Below are 6,721 nucleotides of genomic sequence, written 5' to 3'. Positions count from 1 at the left end.
TTTTTTTTTTTACATAAAAAATATTAAAAAAAAAATGAAAATATAAAAATAAAAGCTCATTTAAATATTAATAAACATAATAATAGTAGTATATAAATAATATTAAACAATAAAGTGTTTAGTATAAATAATACTAAACACTAGTTTCTCTTAACTCCATTGTAAATGTCATTTAATGAAGCCAAACCTTCAGCACACATGAAAACGTTCAGTGCAAACATTAAACAGTCAAATGATTACACAGAATTCCATCTTTCATGCTGGACACTAAAAACAGTCACACTTTAGAAATTTCTCCGCAGTGCTGGGCACACAGTTCTGATGAACAGGAAATGATTCTCAGGACATCAGTTGTGTGCATCACTCTCGCTCTCATTCTGGGTCCTCCTCTCTGGATGATGTTACACTTTGCTAGTTTCCGGGACAACATGACTTTCTGGCTCGCTAGCAACCTGATCAGAGTGAAGCTGGCGGTGTGGGTGGAAGCAGTAATGTTGTATCCTGTGAGTGACAAATAAGCTCCATTCAGCAGCTGTGAAATGAGACTGAGAGCTGGTCTTCACTGCACTGTGTGTGTGTACGAACAGAGCTGGACTGAGCTAACCTGTGAAAGCATGTGAAGTAAGCCAGTTTAACACCCTAAACATTTTTCTTTTGCTCTCCTCTGTCGAGGGACCCAACAATACACACACGCCTGCACATACAGGGTCCAGAATCAACCACAAACACTCTACTACTTTTTAAAATAAATATGATAACAGAAAAGATAGAAAAATAAAAGACAGACAGACAGGTAGATTTTCTATAAGACAAAGCAATTATTAGCCGTTTCTTGTATGATGAATAAAATACTAGTCATAAGAAAATATTGATTTTGTCCCTCACATTTTCATGTTGGTGAATCAAGAACAAAAAATGTATTGTCACATGAAGCTCTAGAGTAACAAATATCAAATATAAAAATATAAAGCTCTGAATGCACAGGCAAAAGATATGAAACAGACAGCAGCAGGAGTCAGAGCATTCTTAGCATTCTTAGATTTACGCCACGCATTGTGTTAGAATTGCTGGAAAAGGCACCAGTCAACAGGACAATATGGCCGAAATTTTATTTAATCTGTTTTGAAGAGAAAAAAAAAAAAGAATAAGGGGAAAAAACCGTTTAAATGTTAAATTTGCACTTCCTGCTAATTGGAGTACACTCATTGATTTGATCATTTGTATGATTTGATTGATCATTTCACATTATTAAATGTATCAAAATGCTTTACCAAAACCAACAACACAAATCCCAGCTGGTCAACATTCAGTTAGTGACTCTTAAAGGAACTTATTAACATTTAAATCAACTATCATTTTAATGGTTGTACTTTGTCACAAACTTAAGTTTTCTGAAAATATCTTTGTAACAGCTCAAAGTCAACTCACCAACAAACAAAAACATCAAAACACATACAACATATGACGAAAGGTAAATATAATAATTTTTCTTATTGACTGTAGTTGCCACTGTTGTTTGACAACTGGGTGGTTTGGTAAGTCATGGACATTTTAGCGAGTGTATGTGTGTGTGTGTGTGTGTGTGTGTGTGTGTGTGTGTATGTGTTTCTCTTATTTTTTTTAAAGATGCATCAGTATTTAAAGGCTATATGAATCAGAGCCAAACACATATAAATGCATGCTCACACGCTCGATGGATGACAGTGGAAGGTCTTCGGTGGCAGATGCAGAAGGCTGCGTTAATATTTCAGGGTTGTAACCTAGGCTACATACAGTATATGCACACACTCAGTCTTTTCCCTAAAAGCTCCTCCAAACACATGGTTGCACAAACATACACATAAAATGAGTTTAAATTCAGCCCTGCGATGAAAAATACACCATATATTCATTTTAAAAATCTTTTTCATCTCTTTCTTTCAATATAATGTCTACAGTATATAAACCTCCAGTATCCATTCTTCTTCATCACACACTCAGCACCTCACGTCATGACACAACACTTATCATACATGTATCACAACTGGATTTAATCGGTGCTAAACATGTGAGAGAGAAGCTCAGTATGTAAGGGAGAGAGTGAATTTGTGGTGTCAAGTTTCAATCCGTCTTGGTTCCGCATGGTTCACTTCACTTTTGCCCAGCACTGCGTATCTGACCGCACTAAGAAATGCAAGTTTGCACTTTTAACAACCTGATTCTTCTGTAATTGAATGAACGAACACATGAATAAATAAAAAATATCAATAGAAGTACTGATGCAATAGCATGAGAATTCTGATACATGACTATATCGACACAGCCATAACGTGCCTGGCAGACTGTACTGTTATAAATATGGGTGTGTGTGTGTGTGTGTGTGTGAATGACTGCAGTCTCTCTCTCTCTCTCTCTGAGATCACATGGTCTGCTTTAATGGCAGCTGTTGGCTGTAGTGTGCAGTTTGGTGCAAAGCGGGTCATTAGGTTTCTGGCTTTGCTCTGCACCGCAGGCTCAAAGACACCAACCCTGCTATTTATGAAAGCAAGATCTAAGAGACACCTCTGCCTCCATGTCTCCACAGTGATTGAAAATCAATATCCAGCGCCCAGTCACCACAAATCTCTTCAGTTAAGAAAACCTATAGTTAGTAACAAGTAAGGTTATCCTCGATAAGGAATTTCCTGACTTAAGGAGGTTTGTTGCAACTGTCTGCAGTTTTTCAAAAAGGTTGCTGTTTGTCAGCCTGACTTCTTGAGTGCATCACATATTCAATATACTCACGTTTGTTTATTTTTGCTACCTTGACTACAAGCTCAAACCTTTCACATTAAATGTGATTTGATTGACATTTTAAAATTTTGTGAGGCAGCAGCCAAGCAAACAGCTCACTGCAGATTTTCAATGGCCCAAATTACACACCTGATGTGGACTTGTGGCCTTCATTTGTATGTTCAAGAAGTGCAAGAAACCATAGAATGTTCCATTGTCATTTCATGATTCGGAGGTGCCCCCATTCTTAATGCAGCCAGTTGTGACTTCAGAACTCTAGAGCATTCTACCACACCACAAGTTTATTTTTGATCTGTTTTCATGTTCTAAGTTAGCCTTCTAGGGCCAGTTGCCCCAGCTGGACGTACACTTGGTTGTAAAACTAGGCTGGACGTAAAATGCGCTTTAAGTCGTGCGTAGAATTAATACTTGTTGCACCATCTAGGCGTAGTGCTACGTCTGAGACTAAATCTTATGCCTAGTCAAAGGTAGGTGTAAAGTGAAAAGTCATGATTTGCTCAGAAATTATTAGGTTTTAGGATTCATGTCTGTAAATTAATTATTACTGCAGACGTGAACTGTAATGTTTACGGTCTTTTCGGGCAGGATAAGCGATATCAATCGCGAAGGCTATACAACACTGCCAACAGTAATTGACCTAACACAAAATATATTTCCGTATGTAATTATGCAGTAAAATATTACATATGATCTGGGATTATTAGAAGAAACTGTACCATTCGTCATCTTGCCTGGAGGGACCGTATAAATGCTTGGAAATATTTAACATCTTTTAAGTCCATTCATTATTTGTAGAGCGCCTACCATCCAATAATTGCAATAAGTTTTGTGCTTTATTACTTTTATTCAGAAATAAAATACCAGCTTTCAAATTCTGTCAATTGTATTATAAATGTGGTTTTGACACTCTTTAATGTGACGTTTGCTGTTGCACCTCAGTTCAAGCGGCACATGAACCGATCATCTGTTCCTCTTTGCTAGGTATAGCAAAACTTTAACATGAATGAACATCAGAAATGTTTTGAAAGAAACAACTTACTGTAATGAATTATGTCTCATCTAATCACTCAATCTGTTTTTCAACCACAGAAATACGTCAGTAAAATAAAGTGATCAATGTCACGTAAAGTCACATTTACCTCAGGAAAGACATTCATTGTACATAATAAACTCAATAGTCAGCTAGAAAAAAATAACTCCAGAGAGAAGCGTTGTATTACATTCATCATATTTTACTTAACCTGTCGCCTTCGTTTTTAATGTTTGTTTGAAGAAATCTGTCATGAGAATGTGCAGGGAGACTTCAGATATAAAAGGCGGACTTGAAATGTTGATTGACATTTCAATCATGGCGCGGTGGCTTCCCTTGTTATGATGTCTTAGGCGATTCAGTTCTTTATTATTTGTAGTTGTAGCCATTGCAGCGTGAATGTTGTCTCAGCTATCACTGTGGGAGAATGTGTTGGCGTGGACCTGCATCATCTACACCAGGCGTAGTTGCGCCAGGTCGTAGTTTTAGTTGGTGCCACAGGTGTAAATATTTATCACAAAGCTGGACGTTGCAAAGCCCAGCGTAGGGCTTACACCCAACTTTTTTACGTCCAACTGGTGCAACCGACCCCTAGTCTGTTAATTAGTTCTGTCTTCCTCTGTTCCCTGCCTGTCTGTTTCTATGGTTACTGATTTGATTAGGTTCCTCAGGTGTGGTTAGTTAGGTTCTCCCTTTGTTTGTCCTGTCTATTTAAGCCCTGAGGTTCTTTCAGTTCATGGTCAGTTCTACGTCGTGTTAAGTTGGTTGTTTTGCTCCTGTTCTGGAGTTTTGTTCATTTCTGAATAAAGACTGCTGCAGAAGGATCCTGTTTCCTCTTTGCTGCAACCAGCGGTGACACATACACAGTTGTTGTGATTGACCGTTATTAGAAATATGACCGTTTGCTATGGGAGAATACTATACCAGAAGCTCACGTAGTACTGATTTTAGCAGAAATACGCAGGCACAGTCAATTAAATGTCATTATTTTTAGTATTTTATTCATTGTATAACATTTTGCACTAATGTATGATATTTATAATTGGTAAACATCTTTTTCCTTAATCCAATTTTCCACAAATATTTGCATTTAATATTTTTTCTTGATGAGGTTTTGCCATCATTAAAGATGGATGCTGTCACACTGAACCTTTATCCTTATTTAAAGAGATTTAGAATTTTTTTCTATAAAAATGTAAAAAAAAGGACTTAACACTTTCCTGTCCAATGCCGTAGCATGCAAACGTACTTATTTTTACTTTAAAAGCAATGTTCGGTCTTACAGCACAGAAGCATTGTGCATCCAAAAATAATATAAATAATTTTGCAAGCTATGACCTTGCTGACTAGTGCCTGGCTTATGTAGCCAGTCATCCAGCATTTGGGACAGGGTCTATACATCTTCCTGATCACCCACACTTACACTAACACTTGTTGTTCCCAACACTGCTGAACATCACTGGGATTCATTTAACCGCGGACTTGCGTATGGTCATGACACCACTAGCTACAACATAACACTCAACCGTTAATAAATACCAGCCTCTTATAGCAGACCGGCAACACCGTAGCACATTAGAATGTCATCAGAGTAATGCTAGGTGACAAGATCCTGTTGACAACACTTACACAGCAAAACACGCTCAATAAAAGCTTGCCAAACCAGACAGGTAACTTGCAGTACTTTACAAGGAGAAGGAGACCACTTAGCCTATTACCAGGTCAATATGGAAACATGTCCCTTTCATTCTGGAGTATCTGCAATCCAGCATTTAAAAGCCGTAAAAGCTGCTTCCTTCTGCTAGATGTGGTAAAAACTGCAATCTATACAACAGAGGTGAATGAGCCAAGAAACTGTGTTAAACAAGAAAATAAATCATCCAGTGAGGCGTTGAGTCTGAATATACACGTCCTGTTTGTCTTGCCTTTACTGCTAAAGTATTTGGGTCAGTCAGACTGTTAATCCATCAAGCACGATGAACAAGTCACCGAAGAAATTCAACACACTGCTTTTACAAGCACAGCAGGAATGTTAAACATTTTCATGCCAGCTTCGTAATCTCACCAACGGACCATAAGAGAGCACGCAGCCTTTTTAAGAACAAAGCAGCATCTAGATTGAACTGTAGAGCTGGAGACAATATTTGGTGGCACAAAGTTTGCAGAGGCCTTCACATAATGCACATGACTTAGAAATCTCATGTCACGTTCTTTCATTCAGTCCTCCATTAATGCAGATCAGATGACATCATGATGTCATAAAGCTCTGCATGTTTGGTTCAGACTTATGATCTATTCACCTTCACCAGAACTGGCTGTCTGTGTGAGCACTTGCTGTGTAACATGGGAGGTACATGTAACATTTGGTAAAGGAATCATTAACCACAACAAAAATGGGAGAACACGATTACTGTATGTTTAGCATTTGTTTGTTCCTTTGCAATGTTTGTGGGTTACAAATAAAGGCTGATAATTTTTCAATCAACTTTCAGATCGGGGATTTTCAAACTGGGGACCAGAGAACCCCAGAAGGCCTAAAGGGGTACCAGGGGTCCACTGAAATTTTCAGAGTTTCAGAAATGTTCAGGGGGAAAAAATTGTTTTAACCAATATTTGGTTGGTCCAAAAAGGTTTGCTAGAAAGTTCTGTAACTGGTTAAAAAGTAAACACTCCCTTCATGCTCTGAACACACTTCCAGATCCAAAGACTTCCTAACAGCTGAGGACAGAATCATCAGCATGTAACTGAAAGAAAATGTATCTGAAAATATCTAAAGAAACGCTGACACCTCTGTTAGGCTAAAATATTTCCTGAACGGAGTTAGAGTATTACAGAGCATTTTGCTGTGCTTGCCATCTTTGCAGTGCTACAATATCTCATAAAAAAAAAGAAAAAAAATATATATACAGTATATATATA

The 6,721-nt window shown here is 37.8% G+C and overlaps 1 protein-coding gene across 5 annotated transcripts in view; it reads right to left on the bottom strand.

Annotated features, from left to right (window-relative positions):
* Positions 1–6,721, bottom strand: part of chd9 (chromodomain helicase DNA binding protein 9) — a 92,158-nt gene that overhangs the window by 33,551 nt on the left and 51,886 nt on the right. The gene's annotated exons all lie outside the window — the stretch shown is intronic.

This window comes from Sinocyclocheilus anshuiensis, unplaced genomic scaffold (genome assembly GCF_001515605.1).
Source record: "Sinocyclocheilus anshuiensis isolate Anshui unplaced genomic scaffold, SAMN03320099.WGS_v1.1 scaffold944, whole genome shotgun sequence".
Lineage (NCBI taxonomy): Eukaryota > Metazoa > Chordata > Actinopteri > Cypriniformes > Cyprinidae > Sinocyclocheilus > Sinocyclocheilus anshuiensis.
Note: the sequence above shows the minus strand (reverse complement) of the source record. Positions and strands in the feature narration are given on the sequence as shown.